This window comes from Tursiops truncatus, chromosome 13 (assembly GCF_011762595.2).
Source record: "Tursiops truncatus isolate mTurTru1 chromosome 13, mTurTru1.mat.Y, whole genome shotgun sequence".
Classification (NCBI taxonomy): Eukaryota; Metazoa; Chordata; class Mammalia; order Artiodactyla; family Delphinidae; genus Tursiops; species Tursiops truncatus.
The window spans coordinates 69,002,593-69,025,454 of NC_047046.1; the positions used below are offsets into that span (position 1 = coordinate 69,002,593).

At 42.0% G+C, this 22,862-nt stretch overlaps 1 protein-coding gene across 1 annotated transcript in view; it reads left to right on the plus strand.

Moving 5' to 3' along the window:
• The first annotated feature begins 1,643 nt into the window (after window positions 1-1,643).
• LOC141276208 (uncharacterized) overlaps window positions 1,644-22,862 on the plus strand; it is a 95,499-nt gene continuing 74,280 nt past the window's right edge. The window contains exon 1 of the mRNA XM_073790744.1: window positions 1,644-2,056. The gene's annotated coding sequence lies outside the window, so the exon portion shown is untranslated. The remainder of the gene's footprint in view (window positions 2,057-22,862) is intronic.

Below are 22,862 nucleotides of genomic sequence, written 5' to 3' on the forward strand. Positions count from 1 at the left end.
CCCATTTCACTCAGAAATTAAAAGATCTGCCTTCTTTATTCCCCACCCTCTTCCATATCCCATTGATCCAAGCCACACCCTTCCAAGCCGCCCCAAAGTCCCTCCATGCCCTTCCTCTTCCACGGTCACCCCCTCCATGCCTCACCCCCATAACTTCTCTGGCCTCATCGCTACTACTACTCTTGACCCTCCCCATCACTCCACTCCGGCCACACCAGCCTCTGAGCTGAGCCTCAAACTCCCTTGGTGTGCTTCTGAATTAGGCAATTTGACCGGCGGTCCTCCTCTGCATGGATCACTCTAGCCAGATTTCTAACTCCCTTACAGCTTCAGGGCTTTGCTCCAGTGTCCCTTTCTCAATAATCATCCTAGCTAAATCATCAGGGAAATATAAATAAAAACCACAATGAGATATCACCTCATACCTGTCAGAATGGCTATCATTAAAAAGAACACAAATAACAAATGTTGGTGAGGGTGTGGAGAAAAGGGAACCCTCTACACTGTTAGTGGGAATGTAAATTGGTGCAGCCACTGTGAAAAACACTATGGAGGTTTCTCAAAAAACTAAAAATAGAAGTACCATAAGACCCTGCAATTCCACTCTTGGGGATACATCCAAGAAAAACAAAAACACTAATTCAAAAAGATACATGCACCCCAATGTTCATAGCAGCATTATTAATAATTGCCAAAATATGGAAGCAACCTAGGAGTCCATCAACAGATGAGTGGATAAAGAAGATATGGTGTATATATACAACAGAATACTACCCAGCCATAAAAAAGAATGAAATTTTGCCATTTGCAGCAACATGGATGGACTTGGAGGGCATTATGCTAAGTGAAATAAGTCAGACAGAGAAAGACAAATACTGTACGATATCACTTATATGTGGAATCTAAAAAATATGACTAATTAGTGAACATAACAAAAAAGAAGCAGACTCACAGATACAGAGAACTAGTGGTTACCAGTGGGGGGAGGGGAGGGGGAGGGGCCACATGGGGGCAAGGGAAAAAGAGGTACAAACTTTTAAGTATAAAATAAGCTACAAGGGCTTCCCTGGTGGCTCAGTGGTTGAGAGTCCGCCTGCCGATGCAAGGGACACGGGTTCGTGCCCCGGTCCGGGAAGATCCTACATGCCGTGCAGCGGCTGGGCCGTGAACCATGGCCGTTGAGCCTGCGCGTCCGGAGCCTGTGCTCTGCAACGGGAGAAACCACAGCAGTGAGAGGCCCGCGTACCGCAAAAAAAAAAAAAAAAAAGCTACAAGGATATATTGTACAACAGGAGAAATATATCCAATATTTTATAACTATAAATGAAGTATAACCTTTAAAAATTGTGGTTCACTATATTGTACCCCTGTAATATATAATATTGTACGGCAACTATACTTCAATTAAAAAATAATTTAAAAAATTTTTTTAAGAAAAAAATCATCCTAGCTAAAACGGAAAAATACCTGCCACCCACACATGACTCGCCCTACGCATTCTTGCCTGTGGCTATGCATAGTGAGCGGAATTTCCAGAGAGAGACCTGCGGGAGGAGCTCTTGGAACTCTCGCGAGAGCCAAACCCCAAACGGTGCGCCGGAAGTCCACGTCGCTCCCTGTTCCCTGGCCCGCGGTGCGAAAGCAGCACGATGCTTAGTGACTCTGAGAGGCCCGCGGAAGTCCGTCAGAGCCCTAGCAGCCTTCCTGAAGGTCCAGGAGGCCGAAAGTGCCTGAATGGGTGGGCGCTGTCAGCCGGCCAGGCCTAAAGCGCTTGCTCCCGACCATGAGAACTGGTTCTGCACACCGCGTGTCACCTGTCCCTCCGGGGCAGCGCTGGGGCGGGTCCGTGACCGAGTTGCAGCGGGGCGGCCGCAGGGAGGCGGCGTCCTGCCTCAGCCCAGGCTCCAAGAGCGTGGCCTGTGGTCCTCCCAGCCCCGGAGGCGCCGAAAATGGTGGAAAAGGCCCGAGGTGGGGTCTGCAGACTGACATCGCGGGAACAGAGAGGTCTGGATGGGCTCGCCGGGTAAGGTGATGGCTGACGACAAGGAGCATTCCGGTAAGTGATGCTGGGTTAGTAAATTGCCTTATTCGTTAAAAAAAAAAGAGAAAAGAAAAAGAAGGAATAGCTGGGTTCAAGTATATGTCCTTAAATTTTTGCCAGCTATTGCCAAACTACCATCCAGAAAGATTCTTCTAGTTCACAGTTTCACCAACAGTGTGTTAATTTCTTTCTCCAAACCCTTGATAACACTGTCTTATTAAAAAAAATATCTTTGCCACTCCTATAGGCCAACAATTATGTTATTACCGTTTTAGCTTATGTATCTTTGGTTACTGTTGAGGATGAACATCTTTATTGATAATCTGTGATTTTTACTTTTATGAATTGTTCTTTGTTTTTTTAAATTGGCAAATTATGAAAACTCTTTATGCATTAACCATTTCCTAGCGTTTCACGTTGCACCCGGTTTACTTTTTATCTTTTTTTATGGTGTTTTTCTGGTCATGTGAAAATTTTAAGTGTTTAGAGAGTTAATTCTATCCACCTTTTCTTTTATGGGATCTAGTTTTGCTTAAAAAAGTATCTCTCCCTCCTCTTCATATGAATATTTATCCGTATTTTCATCTAAGTTTTCTGTGGTTTTATCATTTCACAGAGATCATTATATATTCTGGAGTTTATTCAGGTTTAATAGGTGTGATAGGTCGCAAAAATAGCTACAGTTCTCCATGCTTCTCAGTACCACCCCTCTCTGCAATGTCAAGTTGAGCTCTGCCCGTGAGGAGGTGGAATCTGTTTCCCTACCTCTGAAGTCTGGCCTTGTGACTTGCTTTGACCAATAGAATGGAATGGGAGTGACAATGTGTATCCAAAGCTAGACCTTAAGAAACCCTTTGTGCTCCTGCTTGCTCTCTGGGAACCTTCCTGGGCCACACATGAACAAGCCTGCTGGGTGATGAGATGCACGGGGCCTTGTTGCTCTCGATCACTCCAGTTGACATCAAGTCAGCTTACAGAGATGTGAGTGAGGTCATCTTAGACCCGTTGGTCCCTAGCCAAGATATCAGCTGAGCAATAGCTGAGGGCAGCAGAGCCAAGACCTGAAGAAGAGCTGCTCTGCTGAGTCCATCCCAAGTTGCTGACCCACAGAAAAATGAACTAAATAAATGGAGGTTGTTTTTAAGTCCCTAAGGTTTGGAGATTGCCTGGTTATATAGCAAAAGGTAACTGATGTATGAAGTAGGGAATCCTATTTTATTTATCAAGGGTTAGCATATGGTCTAATATCATCACTGAATAGTTCATCTTCTCCCCACTGATTTGAAATGTCACTTTTATTCCAAATACATTGTCTTGGTTCTGCCTCTGGGTTCTCCATTATGTTCTGTTGATTTGTTTCTCCTTTGTTTAATAGCCTTGCTCAGTTATATGTTTCAATATCTGGAAGGATAGGTCTCACTTCATTATTCTTTTCTCCTACAATTCTTAGCTATTCTTGTATTTTTATTCTTCCAGATGAGCTTGGTATTATTTTTTCATATCACAAAAATATATATGTTGGGCTTTTGTTTGGGTGTTATTAAACATAAAATTTGAAAAGTATTGACATTTTAAAAATATTGAGCTATCTAGAAATACAATATTTTGAATAATTTATTGTCATATTTTATATATTTCAGAAGAATTTTATAGTTTTCCTTATGTAGCTTTCTCATATCTCATATTAAATTGATGCTTGGGTATTTTATATTAAAAGTAGGATTGTTTCATTATATTTTATAGCTGATTACTTTAAATTTTTAGGAAAACTATCGACCTTGATATATTAATTTTGTAATTGACCCCCTTACTGAACTCTCTATTTCTAGAAAAATGTTTAAAATTGGGTTATTTAGCTATGCAAATCATAGCATTGCAAATAATGATGACTTTTTCTCCTTTCCTATGTTTTTTCCCTTTATTTTGTCGTTGCATCTTATTGCTTTGGTTAGCACTTTCAGAATAATGTTAAAGAATAGTGGTGATGAGGTCATCCTTTTCTGAATCTTGCCTGTATTGTTTCCTTTAAACAAGATAATAACTCTTTGAGAGCAGACTCCATGTCTTGTTCTTTTATTCTTTCTCTCTTGATTCATAGCACAGCGCCTTGCTTATATTTGGCAATAAGCAAATATTTAGTAATTTAAGGGGCAAACACTTATTGCAGATCTTCTTTGTGTTGGAAGTTGTAGAAGGAACTGGGTGTACAAAGATTAAGATAAGGTTCCCCAGCTTCAGGGACTTTTAAGTCCATTCATATTGTACGGACTTTGTAGTTGGAGAGAACCAGGGGCAAACCTTGGCTTTATGTCCTACCTGTTGTGGGACTTTGAAAAATTTACGTCACCTTTCTAAATTTCAGTTTTATCCCCTTGAAAATCTGGAAATTAATCGTAACCCTCTTACAAGTTTCTTGGGAAGATTGGACAATACATGTATAAGAGCATTTAGAAGAATTTCTGAGTAAATGAACAGAAACAGGAAATACAGGAAGAAGAGCTGTGGTAGATGGGGGAGAACACAGGCTCAGATTTGGACATGCTGAGTTGAGAAAGTCTGTGGAACTCTAAATGGAGTTGTATGTTGGGCAGTTGATTATACAGATCTGGAATTTGGAGAGATTTCGATTTATGAATATGTTACTTAGGTCCTTAATGTTTCAAGGCCCAGAAGAATCACTCTGGTCACTATAAAGAGGTTTTTTTGTGGGGTGAGTGGGTGGCAGGAGAGGGGAAATACATATGAAGCTAAACTGAAAATGGAAAGCCACCAGAATGGAGACAGCTCAAGGATGAGAGTTATCAGGAGAGGCAAGTGCCACAGAGTGGTCCAGTGAGCTGGGGATGGAAAAGTGCACTGATGTTAGCTATTAGGTCTCTGGTGTCCTCTCAGGAGCAGCTCCATCACTGGAGGGTGGGAGAGGAGGGCTGACGGCAGTGCAAGTGGGAGGTGAGAAGGGAGAAAGCAGCTCTGCAGGGAGGATAGAGATGAGCGCCATGCTATCTGTTGGCTTGGTGGGTGATTCGTAGCTCAAAGCCACGCAATATCCATGGCTGGGGTTCAGATATATCTCTGGAAAACTCTTCTGTGGATGACCACATCTGAGCCTATTTCTGTTGAGGGCTGAGATACTCCCTTGGCAGGCAGTCAACAGAGTGTAACCCCAACGAGGATCTCCCCACTTGGAGATGGAATGCAAGGTGGCTTTGACACACTGAGGATTCCAGAGAATGCAGAGTACCTTTGGCTTCTCAGTGGCTCTAGAACATTAGCACAGTGGACAAGGTGTTTATCAGGCTGCAGTGCTTGGCAAATGGGACAGTACCTGGCAGAAGAAGCAGGTTCCAGGCATGGCCATGCTGTTCAGTGACAGCAGCAGTGGCTGGAGGATGCAGTGGTACCTGGAGGAGATGACATAGGTGCTTCCCAAAGCAGGCAGGTTCCAAAGGTGTGGTGGTACCTTATGTCACCAGAGGAGATGGGGGCTTGGGGGCTCCACCTGATACCTGACTAGGCTTTCCTGTGAGTACATATAAGAAAGGGCTTGGGGATTCTCAGAAATACACAACGGGGCCTTGAGGGGTTTAGGGTATTGTGTGGTAGTTAAGTATAAGAGCCAGCAAAATGTGGGTGATGAGTAATTCCTATGATCCCTTGTGCCCCTATGAGCTAGGCTGTACGTGACGCAACATGGTTACCAGGTGAAGAAATTGTTCCTAAATAGGCCACAGGAGCCCTAGCAGGTCAACCATTTGCTACTGTCTCTGGGGTTGTCTCTGCATGGAAAGTGTTTTAGCAGGACATGCACACACACGAGTCCTAGGGTGAAATAATCTGGGAAAGTGAGTTAAAGAACATTGAACAGGTTTTCGTATATAGATTCTTTTATTAAGGGTCTCTGGTGTCCTGATCCATTCAAGTTATATTCATTGAGCACCTGCTAGGTATCAGGTGAACTAGGTACAGTGAACACCACAGGCATGGTCCTGGTGGTCTAGAAGGGCAGACAATGCTAATATAGACTGTGAATCTCTAGGAGGAAGGGTAGAGTATTCAGCATTCCCCATATTTATGCCATGAATCCTTTCTGGAGGAACACCCTTCGTGTTTGGGATACTGCAATATCAAAGGAAAAGAAGTAGGAGGAAAGCTGGCAGGTGAGGTATGACTATTTGGTCTCTGACTAAAGGACATAAAACAAGTTGAAACAAAGACAAAGAAAGAAACAATGCACACCATAGAAGGTGTTTATAAATCAACAATAAAGACCAAATGGGGGTGAGGTGAGAGAGAGAGATTCTGAATTGCTCCCACCCTCCAGAGCCCTTCTCTCTCTCACTCTCTTTCTGCTTGAATTGCCTCCAAATCATTTGAAAACCTCTGTCTCCCCTCTCACATATATACTTGATATTTCAACATTTTAATCATAAGCTTAAGTAGTTATAAATGTGCAGTTACCAGGTTATTGCATGTGTGCCTCAAATGTATTTTTGAAGCTGTAGATTTGAGTTATCTAGTCATAAAATATGCCCACCGTGTAATTAACCCACAAAACTATTCCTCATTTTCAGCCCGAACAGCCAAATCTTTCTGAAAAAAAAAAGTTCTTCATGTTTTTCAGATACATTCCTTTGACAGCCATTCCTCTTCTGAATTCTTGTCCTAAAGTGGAGGGAGCAATATTGCACACAGCACTGCACACAGCAATAGAAGACAAAGGCTTAGAGACTGCCATCAGTGTGTCACTGAGATGAAATGAGCGTTACCTCCTTCAGTATTTCCTACCTGACTTGCTCTGCTTTGCCCTCAAGGGAGATGCTTTCTCAAACTGTCCATGGGTTTAGTGACCTGGAGGTTTTCCCGACCTGGGGCACTGCTCCAAAGTCAGACTGGGTGAAGGCTGAGTCTTTCCTTTGTGAGGAGGGAGACTTCTTGTGAAAGGGGAGGTGGCAGGTGCCCCTGCCCCCCATCAGAGCCTGTGTGGGGCAGTCACTTTTAGGAAAAGACACGGAAACTGAGGATCTCGTGTCCATGCCCATGTGTCCCGCGAAAGCCGTTCTATGTCCTAACACACTTGTACCCAGTTAAAACACTACTGGTGAACTAGCTGGAGAGTAATGGAAAGAAGCCGCTTCTGATTAAGCTCATGGTCAGTGCAGAGGCTTGGGGGCTTTATTCCTTCTCCTAAATTCAAAGCCCAGTTCAGCCCCCACTTGGGGGGATGCATTTGCTGGACGAGGAACCCAGTGCTGGAAGTCACAGACATTTGGGTTGGGAGGGAGGGGCCCCATCATCAGCACCTGGGGTTTTATCCTGTTACAAAAGAAATTCTTATTGTGTCTGAGTTGCATTCTTCTGCTTTCCCCTTCTCTCTGTTATCAGGTTCCCCTACCTTCCCCAGTCCCCAGGTTTCAGCGTAGCAGGCTGATCTGTACCTGCACCAGTCTTCCCCTTGCTGAGCCCACCAGTCTCAAGGAGAGGCATCCCACCCACCCTGTCCCCCACCCCAGGGCAGCCGTTGCCCAGGCGATCTGATATCCACATTTCATAAAACCTCCCAGATCCTCTTAGCCTTTCAGCTATAAGAGAGTGGATCATTATCTGAATATTCCCCCGGCTTCCTTCAATTCCCTCTTATAGTCAACTTGTAATGTTGACTTTTCCCCCCTAAGTTGTCAAGATGTTTTATCTCTACTGCAAGAGTGGAACTTCCTAGGGGCAAGGCTTTTTTCTCCTTGCTCATTTTTGTTTCCTCTGAAGTACCAAGAATGGGGTGTCACACACGGTCGGTGCTTAACAAATATTAGTTGAATCAGTGAAATTGGAGGTGACATAATATACATATATGAGCTATGCCTTGATAAGACTCAGGTCACAAATATAGAATGAAATTCATATAAAGAAAAATATGAAGACCAAGTTTACAGCTGAGGTTTTTAGTGGTTATAGTGGCTATTACTGGCTATGCATTATTGACAAGAAAATCCATGGAATCTGAGTGCGTGGCTCCTTATCTTGATAACCACATTTTGTGATTAGGATGTCAAGCCTGAAACTAGAGACTGAAGCCACCCCTGCCTCTGGGCAGCAGATGGCGCTCGCACACCATTAGAGAAGTTTTTGCAAACTGCCTCAGTCTGAAGTTTCTGTTTTATCAAAGGGGAGGGCTGTGGCTTTCCGCAAAAAATTGCAACAAATTGATTTCCTGCAGTCTTCTGGGCCAGAGGTCAGTTCTCCAAAGTGGGGGTTTAATACACACACGCGAAAACCTGATTGTAAAGCACCCAGCTCAGGCTGTATTGAAGGCCAAATCCTGTTTCTGTCAGTGCAGCGACACTGTCTCTTCTTGCTTGGTCTTTGTGCCTTTTAAACAGCTTTCTTAGCGAGAACGAAAAGACCAGACGAAAAGCAGAGAAAGAGAGCTAGAGAGAGAGGTATTGTCTGGACTCGGGGATCACTGCTGACCTATAGAGAAACCCAGAGTGCAAGTACTTTGGACAAATCACTTGCCCTGAGCAAGCCTGCATTTCATCATATAGGTAACGATGAGGACGCTGCCTCAGTGCTTTCGGATCTTTGGGGAGGTGAATTTTTACTGTGTTTTGTCAGCTCTTATCTCCTTACTCTGCAAGAACTCTGGTGCCTTGATCTCTCTCCTCCCGCTTTCTCTCCTCCACTATTCCTGGAATCTTCATGATCAGTCTACAGGGAGGAAGTGGTTAAGGCAAAACACAACACAACACAGCGAAGCAGCCTGTGTCACTCACCATCTGAGGCAGTGTCTTCCCTGAGCCTCAGTTTACGTATCTGTAAAATGAGGATAATATGTACTTGGAAAAGTTGTTTTTATAAGAATTGAACAAAATAATGGATATGTGGTGAAACATTTGTTTTCTTATACCTCTGAATAAACAACAAATACAGACTAACACTAACCAAGAATTTGAGTCTAAAATCTTCACTAATTCATTTTTAGTCCATTACTTCTAAGCCATCTCATTAGTTTCTCTTCACTTAGGCTGGTTCTTTATGACATGACTGGTTTTCCATTCATTCTTTTATGAAACAAACATTTATTGAACACCTAATGTACCCCAGGCACTTTACTAGGTACTGCTGAGTATACGACAACAAGGACAAAATCCCTGACCTCATGGAATGCATGTTTAGTGGCAGAATAAATAATAATAAGTAATAAACAAGTAAACAAATAATATGTAATTACAAATATTTACTGTGAAGGAAAAAAAAACTAGTGTTTTGGTTTAAAAAAAATAACAATGGGGCTTCCCTGGTGGTGCAGTGGTTGAGAGTCCGCCTGCCGATGCAGGGGACATGGGTTCGTGCCCCGCTCCGGGAAGATCCCACATGCCGCGGAGCGGCTGGGCCCGTGAGCCACGGCCGCTGGGCCTGCGCATCTGGAGCCTGTGCTCCGCAATGGGAGAGGCCCCAACAGGGAGACGCCCGCGTACCGCCAAAAAAAAAAAAAAAAAACAGTGAGGGGAGGGATATCTTAGGATGGTCAGGGGAGGCCTTTTTGGGGAGGTGAACTTAAAATACAGAGGAAATAGAGATGAAAGTGAATACTTTCCTATGGAATAGGCTAGGAAAAAATCCAGGGACACCTGAAAGATTTTATTTTTATTGTCCTTAAATAATAAATACAATTATGTTTATAATCATGTAATAAAACTATCCATTCTATAGCATTTTGCAGTTTATATAAACATATTTCTTTGGGAGATTTCATCAAGTGTATCTTTTACCCTACTGCTTTACTTTCAGCCTGGTCCATAGTAGGTACCCAATAAATGCTTGTTGAATGAATAAATGGTTATAAAAATCCGCCAGTGTAGGCAAGGCAGGGGTTACTGCACCATTTCAGGGATGTTGAATGACTTGTCCCTGGCCTAATGGTTCAGAAGGGAATGGAACTAGAGCTAGAATCCTGACTTTTTTTTGACCTTTGGCAATTTTTTCAATATTTTAGTCTTTAAAATTAAAGTCTCATCTTACATTTATGGAATTTCTCTTCAATATATTAGAGTGTTTAGGTGAGATACAGTCCATATGTCTGATGGAAAACCAGTGCAATCTTGTGGGGGATAAATTGTTTATAGATAACACTGATGTTAATCCAAGTGAAGTTGTCCACACCACCTATCCTCCACCCATAAAATCCTGGACAGGTTTAACCTGCCAATTGCTGATTCTTGAGTGTGTTTCACAAGCCCATGATTAGCTCCAAAATACTAATGTTTCTATGAATTGTTATGAAAGGATGATTCCAAAGCTTCAGGAAGGGTGTGGTGGCAGAATTGTGCATATTGTAGAAAGTCCGTATTTCAGGAATGCGAATGGATCTCTTCACATTCCCATTTATATTCACCCCTCCTCTGTAGGAGGTGAAGTTCAGAGAGATCTTATGGGTATCTCATGTGTTGGTGGATTAGTAGATAACTAAAGAAGTGCTTGAATAGGGACTTCCCTGGTGGGGCAGTGGTTAATAATCTGCCTGCCAATGCAGGGCACACGGATTCGAGCCCTGGCCCGGGAAGATCCCACATGCCACGGAGCAACTAAGCCCGTGAGCCACAACTACTGAGCCTGCGCTCTAGAGCCCGTGAGCCACAACTACTGAGCCCACGTGCCACAACTACCGAAGCCCGCGCACCTAGAGCCCATGCTCCTCAACAAGGGAAGCCACCGCAATGAGAAGCCCGTGCACTGCAATGAAGGGTAGCCCCTGCTCACCACAACTAGAGAAAGCCTGCGTGCAGCAACGAAGACCCAATGCAGCCAAAAAAAAAAAAAAAAAAAAAAAAAAAAGCCTGAATAGAGCGTCTTGAAGGTAAGATCTCTGATCAAAAAAAAAAAAAATCTCGTGGGGATCTGGAATGCCACCCAATGGCTTTGTTTCCTCATTTTAGGTAGAATCTTTGCCTGCAGTCTTTCTTTGAATACAGATCTACGAATCACTGCTAGGTTCTGGGAGAGGTGCAAAGAAGAATAGAAGTGTTTTTCCACCCAGTAAATAATTTTTTTTCTCCCTCCCTCCTTCCTTCCACGAGTATTTCCTGAGCACACACTATATGCCAGATACTGTGCTAGGCTCTGGATGAATCAAACAGCTAACGTTTTGAATGCTCACTGTGGACAGACACTGACTGTTTAAAGTGCTTTTTATGAGTTAACTCATAGACTCACAACCTCCCTTGATAAATCAGAAAGGGAGGTCCAGAGAGGTTAGGTGATTTAACCTGAAGTTACACTGCTAGAGAATAGCAGTGACAGGATTCAAACTTAGGTGTTCTGGCTCCAGAACCCGGGCCTTCACAGGATCCCTGCCCTAAGCTCCTAGCCTAGTTGGAGGGACAGAAATGTAAAGAGATTTGTAACTAGAGTCCAGCAGGGCTGTGATGGAAGGGGAAACAGAGAGGACTCCTGGAGCTGGCTGCCTGGAGGAGCTGGGAGCCATCACCAGGCATCAGATAGTAACTCTGGAGCCGTAGCTTAGTCACAAACAATCAAAACACAAAAAAGCACCTCTTGTCTTCCTCAGTGACTCGCTTTGCTGTTAAGGTGTATCACTCCACTGAGGTTACTTCGGTAATGCAATTTTTAATTCTTTTAAAAGTAATACAAATCAAGTACTGGTTGAAGCAATGAGCGCCATTTGGGTTTGTGAGACTTGGCAGGTATCCCATGTGTAAAGAGTCACTTTGTGCTCTTGCTTTTGTCTCTCAGCCTCTTTTGTTCTCTGGGTCGGGTGGGGGGTTGAGCCAGGGTGGAAATCTTGAGACACTGTTCTCTCTCCCAGGACCGCATGGACGTGACTAAAACCACCAGAACTGGAAAGGGAAATTGAAGGGGAAAGGGGATGGATAAATTCAGCCACGCCATTGTGAGACTTTAATCTGTTCATTCTCTGCGCGCTCACTGTCCCTCAAAACCTTGCATCTTCCGTCTCCTTTCCCTGAAGTACAATGTCATCTCTTATTCCTGCCTGTCTGTGGTCCCGAAAGATGCGGCTCATAGCCTGCCTCTTCAAAAAGCCTCCCTAACCTCCAGCGCCATCTCCCTCACGCCACACTCCTGTGGTGCTTAAGGTACACACCACTCGTCTCACTAGTGAACAGACGTTGCTTTGGAACAGCTGGTATTTTCATATTATGGCATCATATTTCATATCTCTTCAAATTCAACTCAGTACCCTTTTTCTTGAACAGAAGATTCTAGTTAACTATACATCTAGGGTAGGTCTTCCTTTTAAAGCCGAGGAAATCTTGATTGTGTACCTGTAAATTTCTCTCCTTTTAGGCTTGTCAGCAGGTCAGTTTTCCTAATCCTATTTTGCTTAAAAATCAGTTCCTCTTGTGGTGGACTCCTAACACTTTTGCATAAACTTTATTTATATAGAAGTTACAAAAATTTATAGGTATCAGCATGGTTGTTGCCTTTTTTTGAGAATATTGCATTGTTTTACGTACACTTAAAATTTTTTTCTCATAAAATACGCATAGCATACAATTTACCATCTTAACCATTTGTCTATCCTTTTAAAATCTCCAAGGTTTTGAGCTAAATAATCTGAATACATTTATTTCTTTTTATATTTCTGATATTTCATAAATGTATAGAGCTCCGTGTATCAATCATTAAGTATATCCTACTGGAACATTCTTGTTTCCTTCTTGCTGTTTTGTGATAGAAGTGAAAACACATATAAGGAATATATTTACATAATAAATTCACTACACTTTAATTTTTGTGTTCCTAATTAATTTTGGGTCCTGCAAGTTGAATTGATAAGTTCCCAGTTATAGACAACTGCATCAGGCTCATCACACTCTTGCTTTTTACCTCCACACTTTTTTAGGTTTCAAATATTGTCAATACTTATAGCTGCGATTGAATTATTTTTGATATTACATTGAATATTGTGATTTTAAATGTAAATAACACTAATAATATGAATACTACTACTAATAGTAGCTAACACTTTGTCAAGTACTTACTGTGTTGCCAGGGATTTTTTAAAGTGATTACACAGATTGACTTAGGCACTCAAAACATTAATTCCAGTCAATTCCTGTGCTGAGTAACACTTTATACCGTCTCATGAAGTTAGACCAACGATAGATGCAGGTGTCTCTTGTCCTCTTCTGGGTTTGCTCTTGGGATATAAGGCACAAATATTAAAGTTCACCAAGAAGGGAGTAGCAAACTATACTAGATTGGAAATTCCTAGAATTATTTATTTTTGATATCCCAAGTTATTATTTGGCATACAAATGTTTGAGAAATAAATTAATGAATATTATTTCATTAGAGCCCAGTAAAGTATAGGATCATGATGGGCTTTGAAATGGCAGGGGAAACAGCTGTGCGGGGAGCTGAGTTTTCAGCTAGAACTTACCTGCTGTTAGGGAGGTAAGTCAAGGAAAACATCTATTCCTGTCAAGGCGAAATTTAAAGTACATGGTATTGGCTTCATGGATGATTGCAAATGTCAAAATTCCATTAATTTGATTTTTAAAGTTTAAGGTATTCTGCCATTTGGTTACTCAGTATATGAATAGAATGACATTTATTCTACTTGGCTCTCTGTAAGCTGCACATGCACATTTGTTTGAAGGGTATAATTTATCCCCTTAATGAGTATTTTAGGAGCACACCACGTTGGGCTAAATAGGATGTGTGAACTGCAGGAAAGGGACTCTGATACTTAGACTCTAATGGAAGACAGACCTGCTGGACATGAAAGTCTTAAGTTATAATGAAAACCAGTGTGGGATTAAGTGGCAGTGAGTGATACAGACAAGATGATACATCTACATATATTTCAGAGAAGGGAGAGGATGGTCAGCTAAGGCCTGATGAGGAAGGTAGGATTCTGTTTGGACTTGAATTGCAGGGAAGGGAAGAAGAACTTCCTTTAGAAGTGGAGGTGTGTTGTGACCCAAAGCAGGAATTCATAATGTCTGTTTTTGAGGTCATATAATGATTTTTTCCTGGCTGGAGTTTTTCTTTTCTTTTTTTTCTTTTAAGGTCATTCATTGGGCACTTACTACATGCCAGGCATTGTGTCATGTATTAAGGTGCATCGTTTAACTTAATCCATCTTACGCCCTATGAAATAGCTATTACTAAATCCAGAGAGGACACTCAGGTAAGGGAGGTCAAGTCACTTGCCCAAAGTCAGCAACAGATCTCAAGTCTCTCCCTCACAAAAGTTTGTGCACTAACCCATGTGCTCCCATCCCAATTTGTTCAAAACGAAATATAGCCCAAGTGTCAGTCTCTCTCGAAGACTTCTCTTCCTTTAGTGTATTTGGGGATAGGTGGTCTTATCTCATGTTTCCCCTGAGTTATTTCCCCGTAGCACACGTTCCCGCTCACTTCTTTCAGCTTGGCCCTGAGGTTCTGCTTACTTCACGGGTGGTCACTGTTTGGACACTACAGCCATTGTCCTCATGATATGGTGCTGCTGCCATTGTGCTGGCTTCAGCTGAATGGTGGTGTGGAGAAGGACACAGTATCTTTTCCTGCTCTGTTGCTTAATTCTTCACTATATCACCAGCACGAAACATCACTGAAGGAATAAACTGGAGGTTATCTTAGTTTGGATGTAGGTTTAATCATAGAAACAGAGACCCGCCATTAGTAATGGCTTGACTATGGTGGGAGTTTCTCTACCGTATGAAAGTCTGAGGCGTTAGGGTTGCTCTCCTTCATGACAGGGATAGGGGCCCAGACTTCCACCTTGTTGCTGTGCCATCGTAAGGCAGCTGCATGTAAGGTCCAGTGTGGTGCATCATCATGTCTATATCCTACTAGTCTTTTCAAGGAATGGCCTGGAAGTTGGACACATCACTTTCACAACCATCCTGTTGGCCAAAACTTAGTCACATGGTCCTGCCTAGCTGCAAGGGAGGCTGGGGAATGCTGTCTGTATTCTGGGTGGCCAAGTAGCCAGCTGAAACTCAAAGGTTCTATTACTATGAAAAGAGGAGAATGAATATTGAGGGATAGTTAGCAATCTCTGCCACAGAGGGAATGATTACAAACGAAAACTGTGAAAAGACCAAACTGTTAAAATCTTTGGATTTGGGAGGGATGCAGTCCTCTAATAGACATTGTCTAGGTACAGTCTTTGCTCTCAGGTGTGACTTCTTTCAGAGAGAGAGAGAAAGAGTGAGAGAGAGGGAGGTCCTAAGTACATCTTCATTCTTCTAAAGGACTCTGGGCACTCCTTCTTCCACAGAAGTAGTTCTCACCCTTGGATCTCTCCTCCAGCACTATCCTTAGACACGACAACCTGCAGCCATACCTTTGCCAAATTCTGTTTCTTTTTTATCTAGAGTTACCCGTAAGGGACATGAGCGGAAACCCCCAGATGTTATAGAAGAGTGTTACAAATGCAGCCAAAGTGGCTTTTTGCTTCACATCATTGGTGGGATTTTTTTCCAGAAACAAAGTAGAAATGAATGTCTACCTCGCTTAGCTTCTACCAGCAGGTTCTGAGTCTCCACACAATGGTTCTCAAATATGGCCATCGACTGGGACCACTGAGGGAATGTTTAGAAATGTCAGTGCCTGAGTGTCTCTCCCAGGGCTTCTAAGTTAATTGGTCCTGATCATGGCCTGGGCCTCAGGATTTAATAGGCGATTTTAGTGCACAGCTGCTGTTGGAAATCTGTTCTCTGCCTTTTCATAGGGATATTTCCTGAAGGATTCAATTCTGAGTTAGTGACTTATTTTAAAATGGTTCTGGGACTTCCCTGGTGGTGCAGGGGATGGGACTCCATGCTCCCAATGCAGTGGGCCGGGGTTTGATCCCTGGTTGGGGAACAGGATCTCATGTGCCTGCCACAACTGAGAGTTCGCATGCCCCAACTAAGGAGCCCGAGCTGCAACCAATATATATATAAAAAATGGTTCTAAAAGCACTTATACTTGGCTGGTAGAGAGAACAATTAGTGAGCAGCATTGAGAATTGGGTAGAATTAGAAATAAAGTTGAGATTCCAAATCCTCTGGATCCAAAGTGAAGTGACACATAGTTGCACGATGGGTGGGAGACAAGGTGACTGAACCAGGCAAGATCAGAGTGAGAGCACATTGCAGTGAGGCAGATGTAGGGGCGGATGTAGGAGGGAAAGGGTGAAGGGGTAGGCTCTGCTACTCCGGTCTTTTGAGGTAAAATTCTAACCAGGAGGATTTAGATTGCCGATGGGCTTTGGAAAAGTGCACAGGAAAGCAGGAATCCCAAGTGTGAGAGTAGAATGAGAATTCCCCTCTGCCAAGCATCCCTCTTTCAGAGCTGCTTGGCTGGTCCTGTGAGCACTGAGGGGCTGAGAAAATGAAGGTTGAACGCACCCTCCCTCTCCCATCCCCTCATCTCTACAAGCTTCTCTGCCAGGGGACTGTGGACAATTCCTACTCAGAGCAGGGGGATTTACCTTTGACTTGGAATTGTAAAATTTCCAAAATCACTGTTTACAGCTCTGCCCTGTTGGTTCAGTTCATTTCTGCAATTCAGGGGTTTTAAGGGGAGCTTTTAAAAATGGGACAGGAAGGGGAAGTTGAGGAATAGGAGAGAAAATTCAAATTGGTCACTTTTGACCTATTAAAATTTGGAGACATGAAGCCAGGTGGTGATGCCTGGATTAGCAGTGTTAGTCTTGCTTCACTTGCGTCCTCAAAGTTATTTTTGCTCTTTGTAGATACATTTTTCAGGGGTTGAACCCGTGTCCCCTGCATTGGCAGGCGGATTCTTTTTTTCTTCTTTTTTTAATAAATTTATTTATTTTATTATTATTATTATTTTGGCTGAGTTGGGTCTTCGTTGCTTCACGCGGGCTTTTCTCTGGTTGCGGCGAGCTGGGGCTACTCTTTGTTGTGGTATGTGGGCTTCTCATTGTGGTGGCTTCTCTTGTTGTGGAGCATGGGCTCTAGGCACATGGGCTTCAGTAGTTGTGGCACGTGGGCTCTAGAGCGCAGGCTCAGTAGTTGTGGCTCACGGGCTTAGTTGCTCCGCGGCATGTGGGATCTTCCCGGATCAGGTCTCAAACCCGTGTCCCCTGCATTGGCAGGCGTATTCTTAACCACTGCGCCACCAGGGGAGCCCGCTCTTTGTAGACGTTTATTTGGTGTTTTTCTGCATCTCCTTGCTCTTTGATAATGGGTAAGATCTGATATATGTCCAGATAGAATAATATTAAATGACTATGTTTTGGCTCATATTACATTTTACATTTCTGCCTTGTAATAGTCTGCTTTAGTAGAATATCAGATTTTTCATTTCAGTGCAATGCAACCATCGAGTTTGGCTTTTCTCCAGTTTTTTCTGTTGGACACTAGTGGCAACAGTGTGTAAAATTTATACTTGCCTTGGACCCCTGTAGTTAAGGGTTCAAATCATTCTTTTTGAAAAATTACTTAAGATCTCTGAGCCTCAGTTTCTCTTTTATAAAATGGGGATAATAATAGTCTCTATTTTATAGAGTTGCCTTTTATACTGCTGTTTAAAAAATTATTAATATTATTTGGTTTTTACAAAAACCTGTTTTAGGACTTCCCTGGTGGCACAGTGGTTAAGAATCTGCCTGCCAATGCAGGGGACATGGGTTTGAGCCCCGGTCTGGGAAGATCCCACATGCTGCGGAGCAACTAAGCCCGTGCACCACAACGACTGAAGCCCATGCGCCTAGAGCCTGTGCTCTGCAACAAGAGAAGCCACCACAATGAGAAGCCCACACACCGCAATGAAGAGTAGCCCCCGCTCGCCACAACTAGAGAAAGCCTGCGCACAGCAACAAAGACCCAACGCAGCCAAAAGTAGATAAATAAGTAAATAAATAAATAAACTTATAAAACAAAACCAAAAAACTTGTTTTACAATGCTGGAACAGTTTAGGCAATGACTAATAAAATAATATTGAACTAAAACTCAAAGTATAAAATAAATAAAATACCAATACTGATGTAATACATGATTGATTAATTAATAAATGGAGGGAGACTGAGCAAATCTGTGCAGAATTGCAAGTAATTCCGAAGTCCAATCCATTTTTCAATCCCAGGTCAAAACCAAAGTGTCTGATGGTAAACAAAAAACGTTAATTTGAAAAAAAACCTGGGATATCCTCAAGAAATCTTAACACCTAATGATGACAAGTTAAACATGGAGAAGTCAGGGATGTTAGAGGGAACCATTCTCTCTTCAAAAACTATAAAAACAATGCCAGTAACTTTCTACTCTGAAAAACTTGAAGTTTTTTCACGTTTGTTTTAAGTGATTTTAAGTTCGCAAGCCTTTAATACAGTGTGTTGACTGATCCTTTAGAGTCATTATTTTTTACTTTTACTTAGAAAAATGAGGCTGGAGTAGTTGTGTTTTTCTGGTGTCAAAGAGAGTAGACTTTGACGATGTCATTCCTCCTCTTTCTCTGCGTCCCCTACTCTCCCCATCCAACACCACGCCCCCCAACCAGAGTATTATTTTATGGTTATTCACCAACTCTTCCTTTAGCTAAAGAAAATATTTTTGGAAAAGTGAAAGATACATGCTATTCTCCAAAGTTTATTTCTGTTTCCATTTTGGACAGCCCTAGAAAAGATGGGTATATTTGAAGGTGTGAAAGGCATCAAGAGAGGATCTGGGAGAAGGCGGCAGTTGGTGTGTCAGGGGTTTGCACTCTTGTTAAGCAAGGTCTCAGCCAACACTGCTTCTGACCTGCGTCCCTCCCAAAAGAGGTTGTGTTTGTCTGACAGCTTTGCGCCATGTCTGCAGGGCGTGTTGGAAGTTTGTATTTCCATAATGCTTCTTAATGAGTGCTTTCAACAATGCTCACTGTCATAGTTTTGAGGAACCAGTCTTGTTAATTCTTGTTTCATGTGAAATAGTTTAACATCAATGCCTTACTTACGTCAAAGACCTTGGAGCAAAAAAACTGTAACGAGATAATTTACTGAAATATTAGCTGATTGTTTTCTCCTGTTATTTCCCCTCTTCTTTATTTGAGGAATATAGCCTGGTCTAGATTTTGTTGTTGTTATTGTTTTTTGGCTCAGAGATTTTTGTTGGATAGAAAGGAGAAGCAACGTTTCCTTCCTTCCTTCTTTCCTCCTTCCTTTCTTCCTTAGCTAATGGCCAGAACAGGGAAATATAAACGTTATTTTGTAATAACGATAAATGGAATATAATCTATAAAAATATTGAATCACTATGTTGTATACCTGAAACTAATATAATATTGTAAATCAACTATATTTCAATTAAAAAAGAGCTAATGGTAATGTCCTATGAGGAAAAGGGAAATAGATAAGGCCTTTAAGGGCTTGGAGAAATCGAGGCAGAAGATTCTCCCCAAACTCATAATTAAGAGAGTTGAGGTCTCATGGGGGAATAAACGCATTGCTTAGGAGGGGCAATAGCTGAGGAGTTGGGAAGAGCCCAGAAAAATGGCACCTAGGGGAGAAGAGACATTAAGCATGAGGGTTGCCAGTCCAGGTAAAGATCCCTAGTGCCCACGTATGGCAAGGAGGCCAACTCTCCTGCCCTTGTAGGACCACTCCGGGCTCGGAGGATGTTCACCCAAAGTTCTTCCTGCCTTCTCTGCATTCCAAGTGACCCCGTCAATCTGGTGCAGCCTGGGAATGGAAGGGGTGCTCCTCATGACGGGGATGAAATGCAGGCTTGCTGCCATATTAAGTTGGTTAAAAGGCAATAAAACAGCAATATTTCTTGAGCACCTGAGCTGTGGACTGAGATTCATATCTGCTACACTAGAATTAATTCATGGCTAATTGATTTGAGGGGAAAATATTGATCTTTCACACCAAAGGCAAATGTTTGAGTAAGCCCCGACAAAAGCAGGAATTGTATTAATTTCATGTATTAAGGGGGAAGAGAAGGAAAAAGCATAAGTAAATATATAGGGTTTGTTTTTCTGTAAAAACTCAGGGCTCCAAAACCCTAGTCAGAGTTTCTTTTACAGAATATACACATTTTTATTTTATTTTATTTTTGTTTGTTTGTTTTTTTACGGTACGCGGGCCTCTCACTGTTGTGGCCTCTCCCGTTGTGGAGCACAGGCTCCGGACGCGCAGGCTCAGCGGCCATGGCTCACGGGCCCCGCCGCTCCGCGGCCTGTGGGATCTTCCCGGACCGGGGCACGAACCCGTGTCCCCTGCATCGGCAGGCGGAGTCTCAATCACTGCGCCACCAGGGAAGCCCCCTCACATTTTTGAATTCTAGGGATTTGCAATCATTTTGGGCACGTTTTAGGTGTGAATGGGGAGGGAGTCATTGACTTACTTCCCGATTGGTTGTCCTTTCCCTTCCATTTCCAGCTAATGCACTTTCTCATCTCTGGAAAGAGCACTGGACTGGGAGTCAGGACACTGAATCCCAAACCTTGGTCTTGGGTGAGCCATTTTACCCTGAAATATGTGAAACCGAGGGTCTTGGTGTACATGGGAGTTCCCACTTGTTGGGATTGAGGATGGGGAGTCAGCTGTGGGGAAATGCATAGAGCGAAGAGCACTGGACTTGTTCTGAGGACCGAAACTCAAAGTTCGGCTTTTAATACTTACTAGCTTTTATGACTTTTGGCAAATTATTTAATTTTTCTCAACCCCAGTTTCCTAAACTGGAAAATGATCCTTATTTTTTGTGTGTGTGAGGATGAAATGAAATGCTGTATGCTGGAGTACTTTGTAAATTATGAAGTACGATACAAATTTAAGGCCTTATTAGCAGTCAATCAACATAGGTTTTTGAGAGCCTGAAATATGTTGCTTGGCTCTAGAGGAGAGATGAGAGGAGCCTCAAACGACTTCAGGTCTCAGTGAACTTTTCGTTCAGTTGAGGACAGGAAACAATCAGAGGACACTTAGCAAAGGAAAACTTTTAAAACAGTTTTATTGGGGCAGGATGAGAAAATAGCTGGGGCATATTATTAAAAAATTATGACATTAAAGTAAATAAAGGCTAAATTATTTGCCAAGCCTTCTAAAATTTGCCAAAACAAACCCAGATGATCTTTCATTTTTAAAAAATTTAATTTTTTTCCTGGAACTTTATATATCATAGCAGCAAACAATTCCCATCCTAGTCAGAAAATGCAGAAAGCTTCTCTGGGTGAGAATCTCCATGCCTGTTAAATCCCAGATCAGTAAAGATTCTTACCTTTTTGATTTCTTGAAAGTGGCTTGCCTGCCAGCAGTGTGTATTTCTGGAAGAAATGATAGTAAGTTCAGGTGTCCCCATGCTTTACATAAATTAGTCTGTTTAATCCTCACAACAGTCTTATGAGTTAGGCACCACCATTACCACCAGTACCCCTGCTTTATAGAGAGGAAACTGAGGCACAGAGGAATTTACAAGCAGTTGAGCCTGAACATGAACCTGGGCAGCCTGATTCCAGGGCCAGTATTCTATGCATTAACCAGTATTCCACGTTGCTGCCGAAACACAGCATCATCTCTGATCTTAACTTTTGCTAACAATGAAATTTTTGTTTTGTAGAGTGTAGAATACCCAAAGTTCTCAAAGGCAGTTTTTTTTGAAACATTGTTTTATTTCATTTAAAGTGAGAATATCTATGACAATCTGTTTGTTCATTGTTGGCGCCATCAGTGAAGACAATATCCCAGGAAGATTAGTACTTTCCTTTGTGCTAAGGATTCTCTAGAGTGATGATACTGAGATCGTGAGTCCTAAACTCACATATAAGTGACAGTTAGAAGAGAAAAAATTAAACAAAGAAAAAAATGGAAACAACAGAATGAGATCTTGAAAAGACAGAGTAGAAAAACAACATATGTCAGATTTATTTTAACACAACTCACTTGAATTCAATGCATATTGTGAACAGTTTTGACTGAGATATTTGAATTCCCAGAGAATTTTTTCTTTCTATTAGTACATCCTTTAATTTTAGGTTATGTATTTGCATATCCAGATACTTATCCTTAGGGCAAAAGTAATTACCTATGTCCTTAAAAAATAAATTATTTGTATGGTAAACATGCTGAATAAAAAATATTAGGTCTCCAGGCAGAGGATTCTATTCATGCATAATTCCTATTTATTATCAAACACATGTGTAATTATAAATCTTTTTGAAAAAATATGGAGAGCTGTAGTAAAGCTATTATATGAGCAACAATAAAAAATTTTACAATTGTGGTGGAAAATTGGTTTGGGTGTTTTACCTCTACATTAAGCCCTACATACCTTCAAACATTTAGGGCGCTTCTGAGGAATGAGGAAGAAATTGGTGAACTCCTAATGGTAATTATATTAAATTGCCAACACCTATTTGATTGTAATACTGAAAAAATAAACATGATACTAGGTAGCAAGTTTAAATAGAGAAACTGGAGCTTACATAAGGAGAAGGAGACAGATGTTCAGAAAATTTGAGAAATCGGGCAGTAAAAATTCCCATTGTGTAATTTCTTCCTAAAGACACACATTAAAAAAACAGTTTTATCCCCTTACCTTTCTCCTCCTTTCCTTCCCTCCCTTTTTTCTTCTCTCTCTTCCTTTCATTCTTTCTCGCATATTTATTGGGTGTTTATTTTATTCCAGTCATTGTTCCCACTCAGAGTGCAACAAGACAGATGTGATCAAGACAGATGAGGTTCCTGCCCTCCTGGGGCTTACGTTCTAATCAGTATCTCTCCCATGCTGTTTCCATTTTCTTCACTATCACTGCCATCCCTCATTAATAAATGTGAGCTATTGTAGCTAGACTTCTAACTGGTTACCTGGTTTCAACTTTCTTTCCTTACTCTGTTTAGCATAC